Source organism: Sus scrofa, chromosome 16 (assembly GCF_000003025.6).
Source record: "Sus scrofa isolate TJ Tabasco breed Duroc chromosome 16, Sscrofa11.1, whole genome shotgun sequence".
NCBI classification, from domain to species: domain Eukaryota; kingdom Metazoa; phylum Chordata; class Mammalia; order Artiodactyla; family Suidae; genus Sus; species Sus scrofa.
In genome coordinates this window covers 5,759,570-5,775,568 of record NC_010458.4, presented here as the reverse complement: position 1 = coordinate 5,775,568, position 15,999 = coordinate 5,759,570, and the positions used below count along the sequence as shown (strand labels likewise).

Sequence of the window (15,999 nt, the reverse complement as noted above, 5' to 3'; positions counted from 1 at the left end):
CTACAGTTCTTATCTTTGAAAATATGGTCATTGGGACCCCCCTATGCAGTTCATTAATTGTATCACCATTTTATTACTAAGAAAAGGGGCTAGAAATGGGAAAGGAGGTAGGCCGTCACTTCTGTTACCATGAGCCTAACTCACGTCCATACTGAAAGGGTCCATTTCTGGTCCCGTTGCCGTGTTAACAAAATTTGTATGAATCAGGGTCACTGGAATTCTAATTAGGGTTGTTGAAATTCAGATATGAAAAAGTAGAGAGAAAGTTGTTTTTAAAAAGGGAGAGAGGTTATTGATAATTTATTGTCAAAGAATGTGAAAACTGGTAACTCTCTAGGAGCAGGAATACCACATATTTTTTTTATCCTTGAATAAGCATCCCTTTTCAGCCATGTCTGTATGATGTGTATGTGTATGTGTGTGTGTGTGTGTGTGTGTGTGTGTGTGTAGATTATAATCAGTTGTAATCATGCCCTTCAAAGCTACTCTTCAGTTTTCCAGTTTTCATTTTCTCCCAAATGCCTTCCAAGTCCATCAAAAGGGACATTAAGTTGAGAGCTCACTGAGTAATGAAACAACTTTCTATATAAAATGAGACCTTAAATTAAGTGCTTGAAGATGATGTTCTTACAAGTGCCTAGATTTAGGACATGGACTGATTAAATAGTTCAGAAAACATCTTCAGAGAAGTTTAAATGTCAGTTTTGGTTTGAAATAATGGGTGAGCTACCTGTATTGTATATATCCCGCTTATGACATTTTAGCCCTTCTGGAAGCTGGACCTTCTCTTTTTTGCTCTAAATCGTGGCATTCCCACCAACTCTCTGCATAGAATTTTGCACAGAACAGGGACTTTTAATCAATACTTATGAATGGAATGTATTTATAAACCATTTTAACACCTTCCATAAATATCTGGAAGGCAGAGATTGAAGGGAGAGATTCGGCAGGGATTTAATAAGGGTTGCCTTAATGAAACACAACATTATGACAATTATATAGTAATTAATTGTGGATAGCATTAATATTTTGAACTAATGGTTTGTGATGTAAACTAAACAAACGTAAGTTTCTCTCTGAAAATATTTTACTAGTTACAAAAGATAGACAAAAATAATGTATATAGGCGTTCCCGTCGTGGCGCAGTGGTTAACGAATCTGACTAGGAACCATGGGGTTGCAGGTTCGATCCCTGGCCTTGCTCAGTGGGTTAGGGATCTGGTGTCACCATGAGCTGTGGTGTAGGTCGCAGATGTGGCTCGGGTCCCGTGTTGCTGTGGCTCTGGCATAGGCTGGTGGCTATAGCTCTGATTCAACCCCTAGCCTGGGAACCTCCATATGCCGCGGAGCGGCCCCAGAAAAAAAAAAAAAAATATATATATATATATTCACGATATATAACATATACACTTACCTAATAATAATTCTAATTACCAGAAACTGATACTATGTTTGCTGACAGTGGGAAGTTCCCTCTCACTCCTTTGAAGTAGTACATCCTTACCCTACTCTTTTTCCAAGTTTTAATAATATTTTTCTTGTAATTATAATGGCAACAATATGAGTATGAGAAAACTAATATTTCTTTGGTTATTTCAACTTACAAAGCACTTTCACACCCATTATCTCATTGATCTTGGTGAAAATTCTGTGAATAGGTAGAAAAGGGTGGAGTATTATTAAAGTGTACCAGTTGGAAGAGAAAAAACATACAGAAGTTAGGTGATTTTTCTCAAGTTTGTTTAAGCTAAAACTAGGCAATAGGGATTCAAATTTAAAACTTCTGTTCCTTTTTATCTTACATGAACATTCTGTTTTTGATTATATGTATTCTGGAAGTGATGGAGAACCCACAGTGGACACTTCCATACCCAGGACCCACCTCAAGGAAGGAAACACCACGGAAGCAATTGATGAACTCAGCATGATCTTCCACAATGTGCTTATTCCTGCATCTTTTTTTTAATTCCTTCCTCTTTTTTCTGCCCATATTTTTCTATTCTGATAACTCCCAGCTCTCAACAGTTGGTGTTTTTTTGATAAAATATACTTTACTTAAGTATATTTGCTTGTTTTTCCTGTAACTGTGCAGAAAGTTAGAAAGGGTGCCCCAGACAGGAGGAATGTTTAGAGCCAGGCCAGAAGTAAAATATCCCACAGGAGAGGGAATTTTGCTCTTGCCGAATCTGAGACTAAATGCCAATGGGTAGTTCCCATCGTGGTGCAGTGGAAACGAATCCAACTAGGAACCATGAGATTGTGGGTTTGATCCCTGGCCTTGCTCAGTGGATTACGGATCTGGCATTGCCACGAGCAGTGGTGTAGGTCACAGACACGGCTCGGATTTAACAATGCTGTGGCTCTGGTATAGGCTGGCAGCAGCAGCTCTGATTTGACCCCTAGCCTGGGAACCTCCATATGCCACGAGTGCGGCCCTAAAAAGCAAAAGGAAAAAAAAAAAAGAAGCCATTGGACAGGTCCTTTGGTGCCACACCTAGAAGAGAAATAACTGTTAAAAGTCTCATATCTGCTTTCAAAATGCGTTGTTGGAGCCCGATTGCAGCTGGTTCTGTGCGAGTCTCACGTTCAGTCTTCTTCAGGTTACTTTGGTCCCAGTCTGGAATTTGCTGATCTGCATTAGATCTGTAACCGGCAGTGAGCTAAATCCGAATTTAATCAGTGGAAAGCAAATGAGGGGCGCTTCACTAGGGTCTCCAGATGTGGGCTTAGGGCCCCCATGCCCTGATGGCTTCATGCGCCCTGGTCCAGTGGCCCTGATGTACCATTTCAGCCACTTCACAGACGACCTGAACACAACTGCTTGGGGTAGGGGGGTGGGGGGAGGCGGAGGAGAGACCCCTCTCCTCGCTGTTTATCTTGGTGCCAGTAACAAACCCTCTTGGTTAAGAACCTCCAAGACTCTGTGCCAGATTCAAGGTCAGGAAGTGCGGGGGAGGGTGTGAAAGAACGGCGTTCTGACGCTGGGGAGGGAAGGCAGAAACCCAAGGAGGAAGCCTCCAGGGCCAAAGAAGAAGGAAGGAAGCGAGGACAGTGACCGGGGAAGCAGACAGGATCGAAAAATACCGGGAAGAGCATCCCCTGGCCAGGGACCTGGCTCCCTGCAGCTCCTTATCCCACCTCCCACCCCATTTGGGGCTCCACCTGGAGGCAGCGGGCGGGCCCTGGGTGTCTTCAGTCACCTGAGTGGAGGGGTGTGGACAGGTGACACACTGCCTATTCCAGCCGCCTTGAAGGGACCCTAGGCCACCCAGACTGAGCTCTGAAAGTGTCTAATCTCAGAAGCCCTTCCACACGAGATAATCGTGGCCAGGCACCCACTGGGTTATTGTTTGTTTGTTTTTTTTCAAGGTGCATCCAAGACAGTTGCTCTGCAGGTGACAGGGTGATGGGCTGGGCCCCTGTTTTCATGGAGCACAGTCTGAATGGGGGAGAATTTTTTTTTAACACTTACATTAAAAAACAAGTAAACCAGTCTTTATGATAATGAGAGCTGAAAAAATAAGAATGGCAGTGTGGGAGATGACCTGGTTGGTGTGTGGGATGGAGGAAGTTAAAAAGGCCTCTCTAAGGAAGTGCCCTTGGAGTTGAGATTTGAAGGCGCCGGTCACGGGAGGGCATAAGGAGAACAGATTCCAGAGGGGGCCCCAGCTTGGGCAGAGATTCCGAGAGGGTATCGGCTGATACCTATAAGGAGCAGAAAGGCGGGAAAAGTGAGTAGGAAAGAGGACAGCACTTCTTAGGCCACAGTAGGCAGTTGGATGTTATTCGAGGTGTGAGAAGTTAGGAGAGGGTTTGAGGCAAGGGACTGGGGCCTGTGGGGCCACGTGAATTCTTGAGAGACATTTTGAGGTAAGATACGCTTTTGTGAATTGGCCAGAGGACCTTGGCACTGTTTATAACTTTTCATGGAAACCCGGATTCTGAGGTGTAAAAATGCCAACTTTTGGAATGTAACTGAGTGTGTAAGTTGGGAATTAGCTGGATATGTGATACAGAAGTCGGTATAGATGACACATCAAGAAAATCCAAGGACAAGTATGGATGTGTAGGTATGACTGGGTCACTTTGTTGTACAGCAGAAATTGACAGAACGTGGTAAATCAACTATAATAAAAATTTTTAAAAAAAAGAGAGAGAAGAAAATCCAAGGGCAAAAGCTAGCACATTGGAAGTTGCAGAGTTGTTTGGGGTCACATGTCAGGTGACAAGGACCTGGGTTCAGTGCATGGTGGTGCAGACCTGCCCTAGGTGCCTGGACTCACATCAGGGGCTTTGCCTTCTGCAAGACCAGAACAACTTCAGGCAGGTCAGGCCCAGTGATATGGGCCCTGAGGGTGGAACATGCTCAGTGTGGATTTGGGGGAACAAGTGTCTCAGAAGTCCACAGTGAATAAGGGTGACATGGCATCCTGCTACTCAGGGGACAGGAGAAGGAGCCCTGGTGGGATGGCCCCTTGAAAATCGCAGAGTGGAGTTCCTGTTGTGGCTCAGCGGGTTATGAACCCATTTCGTCTCCATGAGGGTGCGGGTTTGATCCCTGACCTCGCTCAGTGGATTAAGGGTTGCTGTGAGTTGCAGTGTAGGTCGCAGACATGGCTTGGATCCTGCGTTGCTGTGGCTGTGGTGTAGGCAGGCAGCTGTAGCTCCAATTCAGCCCCTGGCTTGGGAACTTCCATATGCCACAGGTGTGGACTTAAAAAGCAAAAGAAAGAAAGAAAGAAATGGCAAAAAAAAAAAAAAAAAAAAAAAAAAGGAAAAGAAAAGAAAGAAAGAAAATCACAGAGAGCAACTTCTTTCCAGATTGTTCAGTAACATCTGCTTGTGTTGCACCCAGATCTAATGCTCAACTAGTAAGTAGACTATTACTGAGGACAGTGTGCAGGTTTGGCATTTAAGAGGCAAAATGTTGGCTGTTAACACCAAACTCTCTGAACTTGTTATTTGAGGTCTCATATAACATAGTAAAGACTCAAAAGTTTGAAAAAGGCTACTCAGCCTCTAAAACTGTTAACTCTTGTTATAGCAATCTCTGCTATTTGCACATTAGACCTACTCTGCTCTGGAGTGGAGAAATTGCCATATATTTGGGTTCTGGATATATGAAGGGTTATTGTGCTTAAGAAAACCAAAGCTTTTCAAACACACAGTGGCCTCTTGAGTGTTTGGAAATGGCATTAGCAAGCACATGGAATTTTGGTCTTGGAAGGTTTAAAAGAAGTTGTTTTTAAATATATTCTTTAATTCAGATGTTTTGATAATTCAGGTTGGCTCATCTTATAATGTTAATTCATTTTAATTTTTAATATTAATTTTAAATTAATTTTATAGGTTTAATTTTCCCTCATGAAGTCTATGCTGTGCTAATACTATTTCTCTAAAATACAAAGTGAGGCTAAGAAAAGCATCATGAAGTCTGACCCGAACGCCCAGGCTCACGCTTTGTGTGCCTGTACCATCGGTTGAGTCCCACCAGAGGGCGTATTTCAGCCTTCATATGCCTGCCAGAGAGAGTCCTTACGCTGCTGTTGGTTTTCAAATAGGCAGAGAGGTGAAGTGAATAAATGCAGTTCACACAGAGGTTAAGTGTGCTCCATTGTCTTCCCTTATACATCCCCAGGGCCTTCTAGGCGTTCAAGAAAGCTTCGTCGAAGGCACAAATGATTTATTTTTCTTCTCCCCTCTAATACAGTCGTGGAAAATATCTCTCTGGCATAGACAGTGTTTACCACTTTTAAAATCCTACTCTGACCCAGCTGGGCTGATATTTGCAATTTGACTGAGAACACAGAGAACAACGCAGTCTGTCCTTGTCGCAAGAGAGTTTGTTCAGCGTGAGATAGTTTAACGACCAGTTAACAAGCAACATTCTTCCCAAACCCATGCGGTTCCCCAGAAGCTTCCAGTGATGAAGCCTTGTTAAAGGCTTTTTTCTTTTTTCTTTTTTTTAAGGGCTGCACCCACGGCATATGGAAGTTCCCAGGCTAGGGGTGGGATCAGAGCTGCAACTGTTGGTCTACGCCACAGCCACAGCAATACTGGATCCCTAACCCACTGAGTGGGGCCAGGGATTGAACCCACCATCCTCATGGACACTAGTTGGGTTTGTAACCTGCTGAACCACAGTGGGAACTCCAAAGCTCATTTCTGTTTTATCAACAGGGGGTCACTTTGCCATCCCTAAAATGTGATGAAGATTTGTTTTCAGACCCGAAGATGGGCTGCAGCTGCCGTGTGGGTGGGCCGTGGAAAGGTCTGTCCTGGGGCTGCCAAGAGAAGTTGTCCCTGACAGGGAGCTGGCTCACTCCTGCAGGCTGTCCTTACTTCTGGCCTTTTGTTCCTTCATGGGCACATGGTGTAGAGCCCATGCGTCTAGAGCTCCAGGGTTTCTCCTCACTGTGGAAATCTGAGTCCCACAGAAGGCATGTGAGGGGACAGACTTACCTGAGGGGCAGATCCCTTTTTTTTAATTGTTATTTCCTCAATACAGTTTTTTTTCTACTGTACAGCATGGTGACCCAGTTACACATACATGTATACATTCTTTTTTCTCCCATTATCATGCTCAAATCTCATGCACAGCGGTGTTTGCCCACTGAGATGTTATGACTGTCCCTTTAGGGAAATAGAAATAGTATAGAGGAAAATGAACATAAAGAAGAAATGTATTGTACTTGTATTGTACTTGGTGTAGGTCGCAGACTTGGCTAGGATCCCGCATTGCTGTGGCTCTGGTGTAGGCTGGCAGCTGCAGCTCCAATTTAATCCCTAGCCTGGAAACTTGCATATGCTACAGGTGCGGTCCTAAAAAGACAAAAAAAAAAAAAAAAAAAAAAAAGACAGTGAGTTTGGGGGCTTTAAGACTATTATCCGGAGAAAGAAGTATTTACTGGCTACTTATTTTTATAAATTTTTTTCAGTTATCATTTTTTAAAAAGTTTTATTGAAGTGTAGTTAATTTATAAGTTGTGATAATTTCTGCTGAACAACAAAGTGACCCAGTCTATACACATACCATCCTTTCTCAAAGATTCTTTTCCCACAGAGATTGTCTGTCTGTGGTAAAACTTACCCTCTGGCTCCCTCTCCCTGCTCTTTTTTTTTTGTTTTTTTTTGGTTTGTTTTTTTTTTGTGTCTTTTTAGCTATTTCTTGGGCCGCTCCCGCGGCATATGGAGGTTCCCAGGCTAGGGGTCAAATCGGAGTCGTAGCCACCGGCCTACGCCAGAGCCACAGCAACGCAGGATCCGAGCCGCGTCTGCAACCTACACCACAGCTCACGGCAACGCCGGATCCTTAACCCACTGAGCAAGGGCAGGGATTGAACCCGCAACCTCATGGTTCCTAGTTGGATTCGTTAACCACTGCGCCACGACGGGAACTCCCCTCTCCCTGCTCTTGAAAAAATTGCTGCTCAGTGGCATCTCTTCCTAACAGAGGGATGCTCCAAAGGTCTGGTCTCTTGATGAATATACTTATTTATATAGAATAACTTCCTAGTGAGTTGCAGCTCACATCTTCAGGCATAAACACTTAACTGTTTTAACTGTTTTAACTCTTCTGTCGTGTGACTGCAGACGTGGTCTGTGGAAGGATGCAAAGTCATTTCCAATCCTGGCTGCCAATCCCCGCCTTCCCATTGACTAGCTGGTTGGCCTCTCTGAATTTCATCTTGTTATCAATAAAATGGGGATAGTAACATTTCCTTTATAGGTTTGTATTACAGATTAAATGTGGTAACCCACACTAAATACTGAGCTTGATGAGTGGCTCATTGTAAGTCCTCAAAAAATAGGGAATAATGCTTAACATAAGTTATACATTTGCTTACGCCACACAGAATAGGTCACTTTTGCGTGGAAGCACCTCAGCCGTCTGTGGTCTGTCGGTTGTGACTGTCCTGACTGCCGGTTGTGATCTCTCCAGAGGGTATTCAGCATCTGCACTCCATGCAGTCTCTCTCGAGGGTGGTCTCAGCCGCGAGTGTATACGAAACGGTGCACTCCTGGGTGGTTTGATCTGGCTGGTCTGTTTGGTAGGGCTACAAGGGGCGTATGTTCGGTTTGCACCGTTTTGATCCTTCCTGGAAGTGACTTAACCAGGTGAGCCTGGGTTGCTACCAGTGACCTGTGTTGGTGAAAGGAGTTACCACTTCTTGGGGGAACAAGGATGTCTGCCCACTGTGTTGGACAGTGAGCTGAGGACCCGCAGGAGGGGCGCTCAGGGCACAAGTTATCTTCTGTCTGATTGGTCTGCTGCGGTTTTTTTGTTTTTTGTTTTTTTCCTTTTGTCCTTTTTTAGGGCCTCACACGCGGCACATGGAGGTTCCCAGGCTAGGAGCTGTAGCTGCCAGCCTACGCCACAGCCACAGCAATGCCAGATCCCTGACCGGCTGAGTGAGGCTAGGGATTGAACTCGAGTCCTCATGGATACTGGTTGGATTCATTTCCACTGCACCACAACAGGAACTCCTGGCTTTAATCTGATGGGCACTGTGAACCTTCTGATTTAGCCACGCCGAGGTAAAGTTACAGCTTGTGTCTGGATCATGTGCACGACCTTCCGGATGCACCTCTGGGCACCCTTCCTCCCCTGCGCTTTCTTATTTTCTCTCCCATCAGGCGTCTTAGCCTCATTCCTTCGTAGGGTCACTACCTGCCCTGGCTGCAGCAGCTGTGTACAGGGCACCCAGCTGAGGGAGCTCGTCGGGGGCTGCCTCTGCCCATCCCAGGCTCTGACCCCAAGCCCTGGGCCCTCGTGTGGGGCTGTGTCTTCTGGAGAAAATTCACTATTTTGTACAAATACATCCAGTGGACTAACAGGCTGTGCTCCCTGAGGTCTTTATTTTATCCCTTGTTTCCTATGTACTTTTTTTTCTTTTTCTGGCCACACCTATGGATATGGAAGTTCCCAGGCTAGGAGTCGAATCCAAGCTGCAGCTGTCAGCCTACGCCACAGCCCAGCAGCACAGGATCCGAGCCACATCTGTGGCCTATACTGCAGCTTGCAGCAGCACTGGATCCGTAACCCACTGAGTGAGGCCAGGGATCAAACCCAAATTCTCATGGGTACTAGTTGGGTTTTTAACCCTTTGAGCCACAATGCGAACTCCTCTATGTACTTTTCTAAGCGATCTCAAATCCTTGGTGGATCAGAGTGAGGCAAATTACCAAGAGCAGAGCCTCTGCCACACGTGGATTCAATAGATACACTTGTATGAAGAAACAGAAAATGAAGTGTTCCACTCACCTCATTTTCAACTGAAAACCAGGGGACAGAAAGTATCGATTCATTTCCAGAGAAGGTCAGTTGTGGGTTGGAATTAAAGGGAAAAAATAACACCTCAGTTTTGTGTTTGAATAAATAGGGCATGAGCTTGCGGTGTTTAAAGAAAGGTTGCTTTGAAAAATGAGACATTTCCTATCACACTTCTCTTTCAACTAAAATCAGGGGATTTCGGAGTTCCCGTCGTGGCGCAGTGGTTAACGAATCCAACTAGGAACCACGAGGTTGCGGGTTCGGTCCCTGCCCTTGCTCAGTGGGTTAACGATCCAGCGTTGCCGTGAGCTGTGGTGTAGGTTGCAGATGCGGCTCGGATCCCGCGTTGCTGTGGCTCTGGCGTAGGCCAGTGGCTACAGCTCTGATTCAACCCCTAGCCTGGGAATCTCCATATGCCGCGGGAGCTGCCCAAGAAATAGCAACAACAACAACAAGAGACAAAAGACAAAAAAAATAAAATAAAATAAAATAAAATCAGGGGATTTCATTTGATTTCTGGGGCTGGTTGTCCCCATGGCAGCCTAGGAAGCATGTGTAGTAAGAACCAGCCCAAACGCAGAGGAAAGACCTTCAAGCAGAAGCAAGTTAAAATTCTGTTCATGTCTCTTCAGCTGTTCTTGTGAAACCACCAGTAAACTCTGAAAAGGAAAATAAAAATGACCTCCTGGGGGAATCCTGGCTTCTGGCTCTTGGGCCAGAGCGACCTCATCTCATCGGGGTTTGTGTGAGTGAGACCCTCAGGCAGGACGGTTCTACCTGAGAAGGACCTCCCTGCTGTGTTTTCTGATCTCTCTCTCCTCCTCTCATGCCTCCGTTCCCTCTTCAGTCGCTTTGTTCCCTTGGTGCCTTTACACCAAGAACTGCCTTCTCTCACCCACGGGACCTGGCACCTCTGGATCTCAAGCAGGCAAAGGCAAGGCGCAGGACCTGGATGTGGCAGCGTGTGGCCGTACATCTACATCACAAAGTGGCCTGGTGCACATGTTGGAAAATGGTGGGGTAGAGAGCATCCTGGCTGTTCCTGAGAGACACACACAAATTCAGTGAGCTTAGGACAGGTGTGTTACCCTTATGAGGAGCCACCCAGGAGCCTTCCAGGCCAGGACTCACTTGCCCATGCTCACCCCCTGCACAAAAGCCTCCATTCTGCAGGGTCTGCCTACCCCAGGCATGATTGTCACCCACTGGGTCAGTGCCACCAAGGGCTATTAAAGATGTGGCTCTGGGGCTTCAGCAGTGTCTGATGGGGGATCTCCGGAGGGCAGAGCCCTTGTCTTGGAAGGGGGACAGCCGTGGTGAGTATCTGGTGGGGGAAGAGGTGCAGGAGGGGCTCGGACCCCCACATGCCTCCCCTCCTCTGTAACTGGGATTTCTGATGGGTTGCTGTGCTTCAAGGCTGGAGCGGGTCTCCAGGGCCGGCAGACACCGACTTGTGGTGGTGCTTAAGGAGTGTCACGTAGTAATGACCGTGATGATGTGGCTGCCTTGGTAGCTTTAAACAGAACAAGCCACTGTGCACCAGTATTCCCCTGTGACTCAGGAAGTGTCGGCTTGTGGTGGGGTTTGAGTGGAACGCTAAGCAAATACTTTTGTTTGCAAAGAAAACAGACCCATCTATCAGTGTAGTGTCTGCACATGATGCCTGTAGAAATTACACCTCTAAACGCCATCTTCAGGTAAGATGAGGGGATTACAAATGTGTTTAGGTATTTTGCGAAATGACGCGCATCCCCTAGGGAGAGTGTTCTCTGCAGGACTCACTAATTATGTGGCATGCATATATTTAAACATGGCTCTCTCCTCAAAGTAATTAACTCAGTGTTTCTGGACTAGCTTGTAACACTAGTGGGGGGGGGTGACGTTCCTTCCAAGGAATTAAACTGAACATGAACTCTAAAGAGTCATAGTTTCCCCATTTTGTAATATGTTGAAAACTTGCTCTTAGAAGCGTATTTGTCTGTATGAAGGGAGGCTTTGAGACTTAGATTTCGATGTAAAAGGAATATAGACATCAATGGGTTATAAATCTAGAATTAATCGACCTGCTTGCTGAAACAAGAAGAGATTTGTGCAGTACACTAAGATAGGACAAACATTGGCAGTGACAGTAAAGGGAGTAACAGATAATCCCTTTTTTGGGCACTGCAGAGGGGAAAATAGGAAATGGTTTGTTCCATAAAGTACGTGCTGAGGGTTTGATGGCAAATGACTTCACTCTTTCATACCATCTCCTATAAACTGGAAATGGTGCCTGGACCTCCGATAGGAGGGTGACAGCTCATCAGAAAGGTTCTGGAAGGAGTATTTATGACAGATTAGCATGGTCTGCCATGCTTGGGCAGGGTGGATGTCAATGCTGGTGAAACCCGCTGCACCAGGAGGAGTCGGGGTGGAAATAACCTTTCTTTATTTTGATTTTTCATTGATAGTGATTGTGCCTTGACTCTCCCCCCTCCATTAGTTACCAATGTTCTGAGGCATGAGGCCTTGGCAACTTTACCCAGGAAAAATTAGAAAGTTAGATGCCTTGAACTACAACCTGGATACACTTCTAGGGCAAGGACTATTTTAAGGTTGGAGAAAATCTTTCTCATGGTAACACTTGACAAGTCAAATCTGGCATACCACAGCTCCACCAGTAATATGGCAAGACATTGTGTGCTTTTATTTCATATATTATTGGCAAAAGGACTGTTTTTGTAACCACGGGCTTGGGAGGCTGGTGGGTTGCAGTCAGAAAGACCTGGGTTCAGATCCTGGTTCTGCCCCTTCTTGGTTGCATCTGCCTTCTCATCTGGAAAACGGGGGCATTTTACCCCCCTTGTCGGATTGTTGTGAGAATGAGAGACGATACCATAAGATTCCTAATGGAGTTTCTAGCGCCTGGGACATGCATAATAAACGGAGGGCATCCTTAGACTAGAACCTCTTGGAGTGGTTCTCGGTCAGCTGGCTGGGCCAGTCCGTGATCCCCTTCTAACCACATGGCTGAAGGCCCTGACACTCCAAACCCAGCAGGTCAGTGCAGCCTGGAGGCCAGATCCACCCTGCAGCCATTTTTTTTTTTTTTTTTTTGGTCTTTTTGCCTTTTCTAGGGCCGCTCCCATGGCATATGGAGGTTCCCAGGCTAGGGGTCTAATCGGAGCTGTGGCCACCGGCCTACGCCAGAGCCACAGCAATGCGGGATTCGAGTCGAGTCTGCAAACTACACCACAGCTCATAGCAACCCTGGATCCTTAACCCATTGAGCAAGGCAAGGGGTCGAACCAGCAACCTCGTGGTTCCTAGTCAGATTTGTTTCTGCTGCGCCATGACAGGAACTCCAGCATTTGCTGGGTTTGAGTTACCTGTCCAGGTGTGTACTGCTTTGTTTGTTAGTCTTCAGTCAGCATTTAAGTTGTACCCCAAGTCTAAGAATGTTCGTATGGATTTCTCATTAACATGGTTGAGATTTAATAACCTATTCCAGCTCCAATGAGAGCATAACAAAGTTATCTAATACTGATAAGGCAGTTTAAAAGTGATCATTGCTTGCCATGGATAAAGATAGGCTATGACAGCTCTTTTATATCCCAGAATGAAACTCTGAGAAAGGAAGTTTAATTAGTCCCAGTAATTAGACCCTGACAGTTAGGGGTACCCACTGTTTTGGGTAAATGTGACTTTTCGCTCCGGCCCCCATCTCTGCCAACTCCTGCCCCATGTTTCCAGTGAAATTATAGGTCCCTGCTTTGACCAAACACAGAATTTCTACTTGTGTGTTTTAGCGACTTTGCAAAAGAAAGGCAACAAATCAGTGAAGGCTGCAGCATCAAGACTGCATTATGGGTCCAGCTGAATTGAGCCCACAGAGGGCTCGCCCGTGGGGCATCTGCTGTGGACTTGTGGTCCCCAGGGCCTGGAAACCAGCAATCCACTGTAAGGGAAAGATGGAATCCCTTGTGGCTTTAAGCTTCTCCATTCTAGGACAACAAACATTGATATTTTACATCTTTCATACTCTCAACAGCCTCAGAAAATAGAAGCAGACTGGGTCTTCTCAGCTTATTAGGAGGCCTGTTTGCTGGAAAGCTCTTTGGGCCTGAGATCTGACACTTTGACATCTGTACCTGGAAGCCTCCCTGATACCCTCTGGCTGAGATTCTCTCCCATCAATATCACCAGGGGTGTTTTAAGGGACTTTTGCCAGCTTTAAATATTCCTCTCTCGAGTTAATATCAATTTCTAAATCTACTCTTTATAGGAGAAAACGAATGTTTATGTCATAAAAGTAGAGGACATATTTAGGAAAACCCTAATTCAGCCTTTCAAGTGAACATCTGAATGGATTATAAAATTCCTGAGCAGAGAGTGCCCTTGACTATCTGATCCAGCAGTACTCAACCTCGGGCCCCTGGACTCTCTCAATTCCTGAGATGTTTTGAAGAGGGCCATTATCCAGAAATGGTTGACATCCTATCTGGCCCAGCTCCTTATTTTATTTTATTTATTTTTTGGGGGGGCTGCCCCCGTGGCATATGGAAATTCCCAGGCTACGGGTCAAATCAGAGCTATAGCTGCCAGTCTACACCACAGTTTGTGGCAACACTGGATCCTTAACTCACTGAGTGAGGCCAGGGATTGGACACATATCCTCATGGATACTAGTTGGGCTCTTAACCCACTGAGCCACAATGGGAACTCCCAGCTCCTTATTTTATGACTCCTGAGTCCCTCCTGTGGAGTCGTCAGGCCTCTGAACAGTCACCCAGTGACCCCTGTGGTTGCTGCACCACCGACCTGTGTATCATTATATCCCTGCTTTCTTTAGCATCATTCATTAACGTAAAAGAATGTTAATTTCATTTGCTTTTATGATTCCAAAGAGGTGCTTCAAAACAGAGTTCAGAGTTGATTCATTCCTGGCCTCTCTGGCTATATGTTCAAAGTGCACTTAATTTGCAAGTGAACCTCATCTTATTCTTAGTGTCTGGGGTTGTCTTGAGGCTACGATATGTACAGGGATCACTCAAACCATGTTGTCTTGGATAGTTTAGTTAAAGATTGCTTTATGACAAGAGAAGCAAAATCATGTTATCTGTTTTTAAAAACAATTACCTTTGGCGTTCCCATCGTGGCTCAGCAGTTAACGAACCCGACTAGCATCCATGAGGATGCAAGTTCGATACCTGGCCTCGCTCAGTGGTTTAAGGATCTTGGCATTGCCATGAGCTGTGGTGTAGGTCGCAGACACAGCTCAGATCCCACGTTGCTGTGGCTCTGGCTTAAGCCAGCGGCTATAGCTCCGAATGGACCCCTAGCCTGGGAACCTCCATATGCCATGGGTGCGGCCATAAAAGACAAATAAATAAATAAATACATAAAAACAATTACCTTTTATGTGAACCCAACTTTTTTTTGGCCACACCTGCAGCATGAGGAAGTTCCCATGCCAGGGGTCAAACCCATGCCACAGCAGTAACCAGAGCTACAGCAGTGACCAGAGCCACAGCAATGACAATGCCAGATCCTCAACCCACTGATCTACCAGGGAGCTCCCTGGAAGCCAACATTTGATGAGCCATTTTTTCCATTTCTTGAAAATGCATTATGGTAGCATGAGCTAGAAGAGCTGGTGGGGAGAAGAATGTGCATAATATATTCAGTTCTGATCAAAACACAGTTCTAAACATAGATTGTCTTTCGAGAGAGTGATTAAAAGATCTCTCTCTCTTGTCTTTCAGTTCATGTTTGTTTAAAATAGTCATTGTGTTGTTCAGTTATAGGTGATTTTCTTTGACCACTTGGCTCCATCAGTTCCATTTTGGCTGTGGTCAGTTCCCTGAAGACTTGTCTTAATGGTGCTCACCTAGGATGATGAATATTTATAAATATTTAGCACCACTTAGTTGATCCGCTGAACTGGGAGAAGACAACCCCTGGAATGTCCAGGCCCATTTAAATGCCATTTCATAGTAGCTTTGTCCTTGTGGTTCTAGATGGTTCCCATATGGGCAAAGTAAATGATTAAGGTTGATATAAGAGCTAGCTCCTCTTACTATAGTGCTAGGGAGGAAGAAATTCTCCTTTGCCCTTTTAGGTTCTTGTGGTTGGTCTAAGAATTATATCGACACAAGACAGATTAATAGGAGAAAGTCAACCCAAAATTTATTAACACGCATGCATGGGAGAGATCCAGGAGAACTAAGTAACTTAAATGACCCAAACCCTCACTTTAAATACCATCTTCAGCGAAAGACAAAAGAGGATGCTGGAGGGTTGGGATTTCAAAGGCAAGAAAGGGAATTGACACAGAGATAGAAAAGCAGATGTTTGGGAAATAAATGTTTGCTGGGCCTGCAGAGACAGTGAGACACAGAGTGGGCTCTGATCTCTAGACCGTTCGAAGCGTCCCTTACCACACATAGCCTGTATTCTTCGCAGATTTCTCTAGGGTTAGATCTCTTCCTGGAACAGGCCCTCTGTTTAAATTCTTACAGGCAGGTGAGGGAAGGTCAAAGTTTCTTCTTGAGTTTTTTGGGCCTTGCTCATTTTCAGCTCAACATGATCTGCCTGCCCAAGAGATAATTTGGGGTGGCAAATTTTGCACCCCTACAATAGAGTACAAATATAACATGGAATAATAATAAACTCTGTGTGTGTATAAAAACAAGAAGGCATTTAAAATGTTACCAGCTAGCCAACACAGCAAACAGGGACCTAGA

General features: G+C 45.4%; 1 protein-coding gene across 3 annotated transcripts in view; it reads left to right on the top strand.

Annotated features, from left to right (window-relative positions):
* Positions 1-15,999, top strand: part of RETREG1 (reticulophagy regulator 1) — a 152,969-nt gene that overhangs the window by 103,893 nt on the left and 33,077 nt on the right. The window lies entirely within an intron of this gene.